This window comes from Nyctereutes procyonoides, unplaced genomic scaffold (genome assembly GCF_905146905.1).
Source record: "Nyctereutes procyonoides isolate TBG_1078 unplaced genomic scaffold, NYPRO_anot_genome, whole genome shotgun sequence".
Taxonomy (NCBI): domain Eukaryota; kingdom Metazoa; phylum Chordata; class Mammalia; order Carnivora; family Canidae; genus Nyctereutes; species Nyctereutes procyonoides.
Window position 1 is genome coordinate 52,837,027 of NW_026575049.1, and position 14,306 is coordinate 52,851,332.

General features: G+C 37.5%; 1 protein-coding gene and 1 pseudogene across 5 annotated transcripts in view; one reads left to right on the plus strand and one right to left on the minus strand.

Annotated features, from left to right (window-relative positions):
- NRXN1 (neurexin 1) overlaps positions 1 to 14,306 on the minus strand; it is a 703,336-nt gene that overhangs the window by 358,824 nt on the left and 330,206 nt on the right. The gene's annotated exons all lie outside the window — the stretch shown is intronic.
- LOC129511538 (endothelial differentiation-related factor 1-like) lies at positions 9,301 to 9,714 on the plus strand (annotated as a pseudogene).

The window sequence follows — 14,306 nt, forward strand, 5'->3', positions numbered from 1 at the left end:
CAGAGTCTTCTATTAGGTAAGTTTACAGCATCCTAAGTCCTTCTTTGACCCTTAGGATGATTTTAAAATTGCTACAGGAATGCACAGGTGGCTCAGCAGTTGAGCTTTGCCTTTGGCTCAGCGTGTGATCCTGGAGTCCCAGGATCGAGTCCCACATCGGGCCTCCTGCATGGAGCCTGCTTCTCCCTCTGTCTGTGTCTCTCTCTCTCTCTATGTGTGTCTCTCATGAATAAATAAAATATTTTTTAAAAAAATAAAAATAAAATAAAAATAAAATTGCTCCATATTTTGAATTTTTTAATAATGGCTATCTCCCACAATGAGTGTACATTCCATAAGAGCAAAGACTATCTTTTGTTCCCCAACATATCCCCATCACCTAGGAGAGAGCCTACCACAGAATAGATTGTAGTTGGTCACTAAACTGTAGTTGGTCAATGCTTTCTCTCCACTCAGTTCTTACCCACAACAGAATTCTAGCCTCCTGCTTTACCTAACACTCCTCCTTCCACTCAACATAGGAAAATCTGCAGGATGAGGCAGGAGATTGTTGTTTTATATAATATTTGATATTTTAAAACCAAGCAAAAGATACGTTTTTTAATTCTAAAAAAAAAAAAAAAAATCAGGTAGTAATTTAAGTTTCCCACACGCATAAAAAATCTTTGAGCCACCCGGGCTGCCCTTCAGAAATAATTTCATGAAATTTCACCTTATGAAATATTTCTGTAAATTTGACATTCACTTTACTTGCATCTACTTCCTAAAGCATTATGTATTTTTAAGTTCTTCACTTACAGGAAGACCCATATAAAAAGAATTTCAAAGATACCCACATAGCTCACCTTTCAGTAAACAATAACAACTGAAATAGCTTGAAAAAACAGCAATAGTAATGCATGATAAAATGAAAAACTCTAAAATTGCAACTGCTATGAAAAGTAATATAGAAAATTTTAACCAAAAGATACCTAAGCAAAGGTATATTTCCAATAGAGAATACATGTAAAACAGTTAACCAGTGATCTAGAAGGAATCAACCAGATAACATAGCATACCCTAATGTATAAATATACCATGAATTTTATTCAAAGGGGTAGAAGTTGAACTGATAAACCAGAAGTACCAGCCAAACAACCAAACCAAACAAAACAGAAAACTAGAAGAATCTCTTACATCTCATTGTTATCTCTGTGAATACATTACAAAATCCTGAGAAAAAGTGATTGCTCTATAATTGAAAAGATTCTTCAAAGGGTTCCTATAAATATATATGAATCCACATTATCTCAGAAAAAGTATTAAGATAAAATTAGAGTTTGAAATTCAGTGTTCTTTTGATAATTGGGAAATTATTTTTAGTCCCTAAGAAATAGCATGGCATTTTGTAACAATCTCATTGCTGCTGCTGCTGCTGCTTCAACCTCTTCTTAACATCATCATCATCATCATCGCACATTAACTTACATTGATTTTGGCATGTAAGTGCAAAGGATTGATGAGTAGAACTCCCTCTGTTTTAATGGAGTTACTTTTCAATTTATGATGTTGTAAAAATCATGAGCACCAATAGGTATAGGCTTATAAACTACCTTGCTATATCATTTCATTGAGCTAGAGCCTGACTATTTTTGGAAGAACAAGTATACAAAAGCAAATAAAAGTAATCCAGGTGACTACGTGCTGAATAATTCAAGTTCAGTACCTACACATGTTTTGTGCACTTATGTCCCACATTTCATATCATTCCTATTCTCTGAATTGAAAATTAATCAGATGCCTCTTCTTTCTACATTCTTCCCTCAACATAAAGAATGCATATTTAATCTTTCACTATGGTTATTAATATGTCTTCAGTATCAGTAAACATGGAGAGTAAGGGGGAAGGTAAATACAAATGGATAAAGATTTGTCCTTGTTGTCTTCCAAAAGGGTATTTATGTAATTTTTATTTTAGATGTTAACCAGTATTTGAAGGGATATTTTCTTCTTGACCCTGTAGAGAGCTCACATTGTCTGAATATTATGAAGCCTTATTTCCCTAAGATAGGAGCTGCAAGAGAGCAAAGATGACTAACTATAGCATGTCTCAAGATAAGTTTGCTTTCTACTATCTGACTGTAGAGTGCAGTCTTCCTTGGGGCACAGATGGATTATAATGAAATGGTCTGGTCTCTATTTCCAAATGTTATCGTTCTCATAGTCTACCACATGGTAGATAAAACTACATTTCAAACAAATGAAAATAAGTGCTAGCTGCTGATAAGAAGATTCAATTTCCCATAAGTTACAGCTTGCTTTATTCATTTAAGAAGCAGTATTAAAATATTATTTCGTATATATTAAATTTTCCCCTTTGATGACCTACAAGTATTTCTAGCCTATCATTTCCTGATATGTTGATCTGTAAGCGATCTTGTAAAATGAATGGGCACTAAGGCGCTCTCTCCTGTTGGGCTAAGGACCTTGAACTGGTAAAGGGCACGGTGCAGACACAACAAAGAGGGAGGTGCCTGAAATAAAAGTACATATTACTGGTACACAGTTTAAATACATGTTTGAAGATTTATTTAATGTCCAAGCAAAAATTCAAAGAAATCCTTCTCTTGGATATTTAACCAGTATGTAATTATGTCACATCGTATGAATATACTTTTCATCAAACACTTACTGAATATTTATTTGCTAGGAGTTGTACTTAACAATAGACTAAATCAGTGGTTTCCAAGTGGGGATGGGGGCAATTTTGCTCCCAGGGAACATTTGACAATGTATTAAAACAGTTTTGGTTGTCAAAGCTGGGAGAGAAGTACTACTGGCATCTAGAGGATAGAGGCTAGAGATGCTGCTAAACATTATACAATGCACAAATCAGCCCTCTTTAACAAAGAATTGCCTAGCCCCAAATATCATACTGGTGAGATGAGAAACTCCACAATAAAGACATGAGGATGATTCAGAGTGGCATAAAATTAGAGAAATAATACCTTTTAGGGAGATGACTGTACCAATCCCAGTGAGAAGAAATGGATTCCTAAACTAAAACAGTCAAGGTTAGAATGGAGAGAGAAATGGAGAAATTTTAAGGCAAGACCACAGACAAGATTCAGGGATTGAGTAGCTTTGAGAGAAGTAAGAAAGGTGAGAAATCTAGGACAATTCCTGGATGTCTGACTTTGTTGACCCAGTGGTGACTGTCAATACACTGAGAAAGAGAATGCAGAAGGTGACATGGAACTGAGAAAGTTTGGTCTTGGAGATGCTGAGCCGAAGGAGATTGAGTATATTTAAATGGAACCAACTGCTAAGAAGGTATGAAGGAATAGTGAATGCACAACTCAGCAGAGCTCTAAGGTTGAGGTTAAAAAGCCAAGGACTTATCATCAAATAAGTTGAAGTTTTGTATGTTATTATTTATTAAAGAGAAAACTTGGGAAAGGAAGAAAGAAAAAGAGAGATAATTGTCAGATGTCTTTCTCACAATGCAACCAAGCTAGCTGAGGCTGGGTAGCTTCATTTCTCTTACGATGCTGAGTTCTCCCCTAGGACAAATATGCAATCTGTGGTAGTAATGTGTTGCTCTGCCCCTTCCAAATTTATTCTCCACAGAAAACTTCACTTATTCACTACTGTCCTTTTTTATTAGTGTGTGGTATAAGTCAAGACTGACAGAAGAACATTGTATCAGAAACCAGGAACTGTGTTGATGTATTTGCCAAAACTCTATATTATTTGGCTTCTTTCCTGCTACATAAAGTGTCAGTTCACTATAATTCTGAACACAATTTAATATTAGCTATGAATTTTCAGGGCATAGTTAATCAAGGTCTTAAATTAAATTGAAATACATATTGCAAATATATGCATTAAAAACACATTTATATAATTTATAAATAGCTATGTATATAAATTACTTATCTATAAAACATACAGCATCTTACTGCTATTGATTTCAAATAGAATCAAGACACTTGAATTCAGCACATAGGAAGGAAATATGATATCTGTACCTTCCATCGTCAGCTAACCTTTGGCAAATTCATTAATTTTTTACAAGAAAAAGGGCAATATTCAGAATTCTAAACCACGAATGGTAATGTTTCCTGACCCAATCCCGTTATTGTTAGTACTTATACGCTGAGAAACAATTAGAAATTAATTTTTAAATGAAATTGGAAGATGGCTTTAGAAGATGATAAAGGAAGATAATTAAGTACAATAGTGAGAATACAGTTTTCAGATTTGTTCTGAATATAAAGTACCAGACATTGTCTCTAATGCACACGTGTATGGAAAAGCACAAACTCTCAAAATTCACACCTAGAACCAAGAAACGAAAAATCAACAAGAGAAACTCATTTATGCAATGACAAATAAGTAGCACTGCTTTCCTCCTCTCCAAAAGAGTTCACATGGCACTTAATTATTTCATTTACCCAGCACTTTATCCAAAACTGAAGACCTTTTTCACGAACTGCCAAATACAAGCAATTTGTTCAATTGGGATTGCTTTGCATGAGTTGTTCTATAGGTAACAAGAGAGCAAGAAAATAAATATTTTGGGGCAGCCCAGGTGGCTCAGCGGTTTAGCACCGCCTTCAGTCCAGGGCCTGATCCTGGAGACCCGGGATCGAGTCTCACGTCAGGCTCCCTGCATGGAGCCTGCTTCTCCCTCTGCCTGTATCTCTGCCTCTCTGTGTGTGTGTCTCTCGTGAATATATAAATAAAATCTTTAAAAAAAGAAAGAAAAAAAATATTTTTAAGTGTCACACTTGCTTCCAAATATCCTCTTTAAAAAGTATGGGTGGTTCCTTGATATAACTGATAGGCATAATATTGGGCCTGTGCTTTACTGTAATCATGAAAATTGTGCTGTTTGCACATTCTTCTGATTAATAATGGAGAAAATAATGTCTGCAGGAAAATAATAAGATAATGCTAGTTTCCTGGGTCCGCAAGCCAGCAGGGCAAGGAGATCTCAGGGAATTGAGGCAAAGACATGGTTTCACACTCACTGTAAAGCAGAGAAGGAGGAAGGAGGCAGTGCCAGTGGGTGCCTGCTAATCTATTGCTTTGGACTGCTTTGCAGTTAGGAGTGCTAGTTTGGAGCAACAGAGAAGTAGATTTAGTTTTTAAAGAAATAAACAACACTAGTAAAATCAGATCTCCTCTGGACAAAGAGTGGGGCCAGGAAACGGATGCCATGGTTTAGGAGGTGCTTTGCCTTACACAGTTGACAGTCTGACTGAATAATGAGCACTTTCTTCAAATGAGGCTGGCACAGGAGCACTTTCCAGGGCTGTGTTTTATCTCAGGGCCCATTTGCCTGCAACTGAGGTACTATTACCAGTCGAATGTGGATGTAATGCAGTCACGTGACACCAGAGTATTTCTATTTCTAGAAAGATAGCAGAGAGAAACCCTCCAGTGTAATCATGCCCGTGTATACATACTGTAGGAGGGAAAGGGATTTTTCATTTTGTTCCTGGAGCTGAACTGCCAAAGTTGAAAGAAAAAAATAATAATGCTCTGAATTAAGGGGTAAAAAAAATCTGATGTTAGAAAACACTGGCTCCTGTGCTTTCCTACTCTCAGGAACTAAACAGTTTCAACAGATAATCCTGTTTTGTTTTGCTTCACCTTCCCAGACACATGTACCCGTTAAAGCATTCCTCTCTTCCAAGTACCAAACTGAAATATGATTAACTATTTTAAAACAAAGGTAGATTTTAGCTTTAATTGTCTCCCCAACTGCTTGCTTAGGCACCCTTTCTATGTGAGGCATCAAACGGCATTTGGCCAGGTTCAGAGAAGTGATTAAATAGGCTATACTTTGCCAAGGAGAGAAACCAAGTTGGCCAGATGTTCAACACTGCCTTTGTGACCCATAAACTTATCTCTAGAGAGGCATTCATCCTTGGAAGTCAGGCACCCCCGGAAAGGCCATCCTCCTATGAGTCACACAGGAATGTCCATAGTACCAGCTAGAAGTAATTTAACCATGCCGGAGGCCTGCTGAATTTTCAAGAGATGAGTATTCTGCTCTCTCACACATATTGTTCTGATATTTCCTCCATGAGGGCAAAGTCTCTAAATAAATCCAAAATGACTTTTATTTGAAAAGAGCAAGTGTACTCGGTGTGTCCAGGAACTTAAGTCACAGGAGCAATAAATCCTAGCACCCTGTTTCATCTAAACAAAGGGACCTCCAAAAGACTTGGTATTTACGGGACCTGCAGAGCCCCGAGTAAGCATTTTTACAGCAGCCATAGAAGGTTCTAATGCTCAGCATTACTGCTCCATCGCCAGCTTATTAAACCTTAATGGTACTCTTGAAATGCTTTGCACCAGAGCTGCAGATAACTCACCCACCGCATGGGCTTCTGGAAGCTGCCCCAACTCTGCAGCCACCCTGCAGATTACCGACCTTGAATTTGAGAAATACCCAAATGCTATTTTCTTCACTTCAGTCAAAGGTCAGCAAACTGAAGTCGTGGAATAAATCATCCCCTCTTTTTGTATTGCTCCTGAGTGAAGAATGATTTTTATACTTTTACATTGTTGAAAAGAAAGAAAAATATTTTGTGAGATGTGAAATTAAAATTTCAGCATCCATGAATAAAGTTATATTGGAACACAGCCATGCCAGCCCATTTAAATATTGTCTAAGGCGGCTTTTGCATCCAAGAATCCAACAGCAGAGTGGAGTAGTTGTGACAGAGATCTACGGCCCCTAAACCTAAAGCATTTACTATCGAGCCCCTTTAAAGAAAAAAAAATGCTAATCCCTAATTTAAAGCATTATCAGTCATTTTCAATCTTTAATAAGTTCTGAAATATATTAATACAAATTTAAAGCCTCTGGAGGCCTTGGTTGGAACCGATCCCTGCCTCAGAGTCAGGCCTGATGCCCCCACTGCAGAAAAGCACTCAAGGGTTCTGGGCGGGCTTACCAAGGATGGAGGCCACAAAAATTATGTCTTTTGAAATTTCAAGACTGACTTAGGTAATGTTAGCTAAAAAGTAATATGACAGATTTTTCCCCCACAAAACACACCAGAACTTACAGATCAAAATGAATATTGTTCTTTTCAAAGGAGACACTTTGAAATTTGTCATGAAGAAGCTGCCAGTGCTCAAACGTATTTAGAGCATGCCTCTGACACTGCCTGCAGAACCTCTCTTTTGATTGCTTCTTATATAGTCTCAATGATGTCAAATTTTGATCCATTAAAATTGTATTTGATTCATATTTTTTGTTATCTTAAGTCATTTAGAACTATAGTCAGTGAATAAAAGAGAGGAGCACATTGCCTGGAATAGATGGGGACACCTCAATACATAGTGGAGTAAACTGAGTTGGCCCAATACAAAGCAAGGCTATTGCCACTTATAGGAATAAAAACCAGCTGAAGACACACACACATATAGCCATTGTCTGTGTCCTAAGTGTACATATCCCATGTCTTTCTTTTCTTTCTTTATTCATGAGAGAGAGAGAGAGAGAGAGAGAGAGAGAGAGAGAGAGGCAGAGACACAGGCAGAGGGAGAAGCGGGCCATGCCAGGAGCCGGACATGGGACTTGATCCTGGGTCTCCAGGATCACACCCTGGGCTGAAGGCGGCGCTAAACCACTGAGCCACCGGGCTGCCCTCCCATGTCTTTCTATTTCTTAGTTCATTTGGGTCTCAAATATTTCTGCCTTTATCTACCTCTGAAAGATTTTCTTCCTTCTCTACCCAATTTCTCTCATCTCCAAGTCTGCCTGACTGTCCCACATGCAAATTGTCTCAGCTCCTGCTGTTCACTCCAGACTTCTGGAGTCTTACCCCTTCTCCATCTCTCTAATCACTCTGATCAACAGCTCTATAAAAAAGAGCAGCTACAAAAACATTTATATTATATTATATTATATTATATTATATTATATTATATTATATTATATATAATTTACATGAAATATATTATTCCTCTGGCCATATATATATTATATATAATACGTACATTGAATATTATATTATATTATATTATATTATATTATATTATGGAAGTGGTCAGAGGAATTCCTTGTGCATAATAAGCCAATCCTGTCTAGGAGAGATTATGCAAACACACTACCACCATAGGCCAAGGTAACCCTCCACAGGGAAGAAACAAGGGAGGAAAGGATCTATGAAGCAATATGGTAAAGGAACTCCATGTGCTTGAATTCTATATATTGAATCCAAAGAAAATCTCTCTTGAAGAGACACTATTCAGTGGTATAAGTAAAGGAGAAATAGAGGAAAGGAGATAGAAAAAATGAGAAGTCAGTAGAAACAAGTGAGGTCATTAGAAAGAGAAGTACACCCTCAGAAATCAGAGGGACAGAGAAATGAGCACCAGAAAAGTACCTTCTCTGAGGCAGAAGATGGTAAAATGACTAGTTCATTTAATTTGCTGTGATATTCCAGGTATCATGACCATATTCTAGTTCTTTATAATGTCTGGCTGTGTGACTACCGGGAAGTTTCTCTATATATTGTTTTCACATTCTCATTTCTCACAGTAACGTAAGTGGGTCTCCTCTTTATAATGTGAAAAGAAATCTGTGTCCACAGAAATGTAACTGATTTCCTAAGCATTTAATAACTTGGCTCTGACATCAGAAGCAGAGAATTCTAAATCCTTGCTGAGTAGCATCAGTATCTTTATTCTAAGTGTGTATAATCCTAGGTGACTTCCTAAAAGAATAACATTCATTTGGACCCTCCTATAAGATTTTTCAAAATGAGCTTCATAGTCATGAAGCCACTTCCAGCAAATGTGTAATTTTATGAAGTAAAATAAGAGCAAAATAATTAATTTATAATACCTTAGAGACTGACAAGATAGTCTGTTACCAGCCAATTATCTATACAGCAAATGTACATTATGTCTAATCTTCATTCTCCTTGATGTTTCCACAATGTCTCCATTATGCTTACTTAAACAACAATAACAGGGAGTATGTTTACTTACAATATCTAGAAAGAGTAACAACAGAAATATTTTATAGATATCTCTTATAATGCTTTGTATTCTATTATAAAAAACAAACTTAGATAGCAAATATTAATTTACTCATTCATTGTTCATTAAATAAGGATTCACATATGCTAAGAACTGAGGACACGTTGGATAAGAAAACTGTTCTCATCCTGATGAAGCTCACTGTGAAGGAAAAGATGCTTGATTAGGTAAAACGAGAAAGTATCTGGGAGGGGGTCTCAAACAGCTGCCACCAGGCCACTGGACACACCATGCAGGACTTGCCTGCCCATGGTGCCTGAGAGTGACTAGGACACGGTAACAGTTCTGCACAAGAAGGGCCACACAGCCATCCAGGCCAGGTCCAAGTAGGCCAAGGACAAGATGTGGAGACTTTCAAGTCAAATAGGCCACTGGCCAGAACAAACAGCACTAGATCACCAAGAACACGACCAAGCTGGACCAGGACCAGGTGACCCTGGAGGTGGGCAAGGTGATCCAGCAGGGCCAGCAGAACAAGGGGCTGACTTAGAAGGATGAGGCGATGAAAATCAATGGAAAGCCACAGGTCACTGGAGACTCTCAGAGTGGACCAGTCATTCCTAATACTTAGGTCCTGGCAAAATCAAGAGAGCTATTAGCCTCAAGCTCCAGGCGAAGGACATCAGGAAGCCCACTGAGACACTGAGAAGGGGCCAAGGGTGAAAGGAACACGAGCCTCAAAACCATTGCCTTCTGGTTGATCTCACCTGGACCACCCGCACCAGCGTGGGTCTCTTCTGAGCAGAACCTAGGGCATCAGCCCTGCCCAAGAATTCCTCCTAACTACACCTGCTGTCAAACAAACAAAATCTTGCAAAGCATTGCTTCTCTTGATTTTTTTTTCCTTCCTATCCCTGGTGTCTGCTCCATCTTGGGGTGGCTCCCTAAGGAGATCTGAATTGGACCACCTCACACTGGCGGGACTGTGGGGTGGCGCGGCCTGATGTGGAAAAGAAGATGCCGTCTCCAGTCCAGCTCTATAGAAGCCAGCAAAACATTTGTTGCCTTAAAAGAAAAATCCAGGAGGGATAGGATATCTGATCTAGTGGGGGCCAGGAGGTGCTGGTGAGGTGGGGGCAGAAAGGAATGGTGCTTGAGCTAAGTCAAGAGAATGGGGTATTTCCTTGTTGGGGCAGGCTGATCTCTGCAGTTTGATAAGTAACATACATCAGGACCTTCTTACCAAAAGAGCATCAGTACTGATCAGTGAAAAGAAGATGCTGGTACAGTGAATCCATTCTGTTCTTCTGGAAAGCTTTAAACTTCATATATTCCCAAGTAAAACTTTATCCCTAGGAACTGATGATGGAAAGGACAACAAAACTCCAAAAAAAGAAAAAAAAAAAAAAGGCGGGGGGAGCATAATGGTTTCTTAGGAATTGCTGCTTGGCTGGCTATGGACTCATAAGAATTTAGATTTGACAAAATATGTTAACTATAAGAAGTACTTTGCCTGTGTATTATATGACTAGAAGGGTATCCATGTCCTGTTTCTGCTTCTCATGCCCTGATTAGCTGTCTTCCTACTATTCCCTGGATACAGCAGCATATGGTGTCAATTAATGTTAAGTCTGAATCTCATAATTTCTGCTAAAGTGTGGATCACTATTACGAAACACACCACTAACATAGATAACCATCCCCTAAATTTCTGCTTCAATTATAAGGAGCAAGAGAGCTTATATAGGCCAATAAAGATCCATCATCACTCCTACAAAAAAGACTCAAGGTAAATATGTTTACAATGGAAGGTCATTAGTTAATATTGTCATATTTTTCATATTTTCTATATTTCTTGTACCTAATATTAAATGGAAAAATCACAAAATAATGAGAAATAATAAAGAGTTGTTCAATAGTACCATTGTGGGAGAAAAATCTGTTTGCTAGCACAATTACATTGAATAGAAAGAATATAAACAATAAAATAAATTTGAACTTGCACTCTAGTACCGTTGAACTCAATCTTGTCCTACAAAATGTCTTTCACAAATGCAGGTTCTGAATTTTGTTTTATTCTGTCATTGCTTAATTTACCAAATTCCAGACAGTCTTTTGGGAGATTTGCAGACTGACTTACTTCAAAAGGCAATCTGACAGAAGGAACTGGAAATTTCAGTGAGGATGAAGGATTACTCTGTAAAGAGTGAGCAAGTCAGTAGGCGTAAGGGAATTTCTCCACAAAACCGCAATGCAGACCGCTTCACAAATAACTGAGCAAATCTTAAAATTTTATTGCACTGAAAGAGAATTGGGAGAGAGGACAACCCCCCCCCCCCCGCCACTTACTTGTAAAAAACCTCACTAGTTTATCAGAGTAATTTCCCTGGAATTCACCCTAAATTTATTTGACTAGAGCAACACCTTTTAATCTATCTTAATTGCCAGCATATGCAAAACACAGAATCACTGCTTTATAAAAGCCATTACTCCAGATGCTGTGACTAGGTGATTTTCCTCAGTGGGCAGCATGTCTAAGCAGACCATGTTAGTAATATGCACTGTGACTATATGAAGATGAATGAGATGCTTAGGTTTCATGCCTAGTTGATATATAATCATTTTAGATAAATTATAGATTGATTACATTTAATTATGGAACTACCATACTCATAAAGGATTCCAAGCCTTTGTCACTCATCCATCCAACTTTGCTACACAAGGGAAGCGTGGGAGAGTACGTGAGGGAAGAAAGTGCTTCAGAAATGACTGACTTCGTCAAACAGCCACAGGAGTTGCACTTGAGGTCCTTGATGACCTGATGATGAAGGACCACAGAAAAGACCCGAGGAGCCAGTTTGGTTATGAGTACACAGAAGAATCAATGTTTATCAGTTACATATAATTTCCTCCCTTAATTCACAGAGCTACCTAGTAAAATATATTTCATTGTGTCTATTTTACAGGCAAGAAAATAAAGCTCAGCAAAATTATAGGCAATTTGCACAAAATAAGTGTGTGAAGACTCCAAGCTCAAATGTAGGTCTGTCTTATTTCGAAGTTTGCATTCTATTTCCATTCTACCATGACACCTCCCAATAAGAGCCTCATGTATCAAGAACCAAGAGAAACCTGGTGGTAATATCATTGAGATCTGACTAGTTCCTGGGAAAGCTGGATATACTATGACAAAATAATTGAGACTCCAAAGAGGCATAAACTATTGACCTAGGTACAGAAAAGAAGGATTTTTCCCTTCAGTGTTGAGGAAGACCTCCCCAAAAGATAATAATTTCAAATGGGTCTTGAAAGATGATTAGTAGTGCAATCATATCTAATGGTAAAATGGGAAATGTGGGCAAAGGATCAGAGGTAAAAAACACCAGGCACTTGACTAGCTCAGAGAATCAAACACTCCAATGTGGCTCGGAGGCAGTTTTCTCCTTACTCTCCCCCTTTCTTGATTACCACATCTTAATTCTTTAGCCTTTCCCAATAAGCCTAATTTTACACTAATGTTAGAATTAATAGAAAATGGTGATTTTGAAATGACAGCTAATTCAGTGATGAGGTTGCCATAGTGCTGACATAGCAAAGACCTAAAACAAAGATTATGACAAATCTCTTCGATCCCTTTCTTCAAGGTCCCAATGTCTTCACCACAGAAAAATAATGTTGTTACCTTTAAGGTGCAGGTTTTTCAAGGAGGAAATATTAAAAAAAAAAAAATTAACACAAATAGGGCAGCCCCGGTCGCTTAGTGGTTTAGCGCTGTCTTCAGCCCAGGACCTGATCCTGGAGACCCAGGATCAAGTCCCACATTGGGCTCCCTGCATGGAGCCTGCTTCTCCCTCTGCCTGTGTCTCTGCCTCTCTCTCTCTCTCTGTCTCTAATAAATAAATAAATCTTTAAAAAAATACAACTACTATTTAAAAAAATTAACACAAATAGAATAGAAATAGTTAAATATTTAGAAACTTATTGTACCCTCTTCGTGATTTTCTTATTCTAAGCAACACTATCTTACAGGAAAACATGCTTCAGTTTAATACGTTACATTTTTCTTGAACATTTGTTGGGAAATCCCAGGGATATCTTCAGTGAGAAAACCTAAAAATTATATGGAAACCCAGGATAGTAATCAAGATTCCTGTTAGTCTTTTGCAGTGCCTCTCTAAATTTATGAAGTTCTTTATAGACCAACTTGCTAAATCACCAACTTAAAATGTCCACAGAACCTGAAAAAAAATGTTTCACCTGCCACTTCTTTTCTCCCCAAGAGAGAAATTCTACTCTCAGTAAGCAAGTACCTTTCTATTGAATAGTTTCTCAGACCTAGCTTCTAAAATTTCTGCTGACTATACCACTTTAATAATTTGTTACATAATCTATTTACAATTCCTTATTCTACACATAATATTTGGGAAATGAACATAACTTAGTTGTCAGTGGATAAATTTCTTATCTCTTGCAATATCCTTAAAACTGATTTTTATGATTAAGGGGTATCTTTGCTGCTAACCCAAGTCACTCAAACTTCTCTTTTGACATGAACATTTATTTCAGATAATACATGCTCTCTATGGATAGCCTATCCATTTTTCAAGTGTAATGATTCTGTCTTCTGTAGATACGAAATTTTCAAAAAAATATATTGGCATAATGCAGGAGAAAACACCATCCTTTCATTATGTTCAAAATTGATCTGACCCTGAGCTAGCACTTTGAGGAACTGGGCTACATAATCATGTAGACCCTTTCAGGAAATGGGGAAATGGCTTATTTGTGGATATATATACATGGCAGATTTCATACTTCTGGCTTTATACAATTGTATCCTCTCTTCCTTTCCAATATATTTCCAAAGTAAGAAAGCCAGGAGGGTTGAATTTCTATATCAGCTAGTAATTTGTTGTCTGCTATATATTGGCTCTAAAGATGATTTATTAAGAGTATATTTATTCCATATCTGTTTCCAGTCCTCTCCAGCAGATTTGAATGGTTCTCATTTACTGAATGAGGTAATGCTAGAGATGGTTTAATACCTTGGTCACTGTCCAATGTTAGAAACAAACAAACAAACAAAAAACAAAGAAAAATTTAAAAAAAAACATTGACTTCTAAATTTATTATTTGAAAAGTCTTCATTTTTCCTGAGAAATTGGTACACTTTTTCCTCTTGGATAATAGTTTAGTAAATCTGCTTGTGTTTCTTCCAGTACTTAGTTTCCACTTAATAGTTCATCATTATTCTATTATGATTTCAATAAATAAATTATATTCAGTACATAGTATAAATAATAAGCTCTCATCTT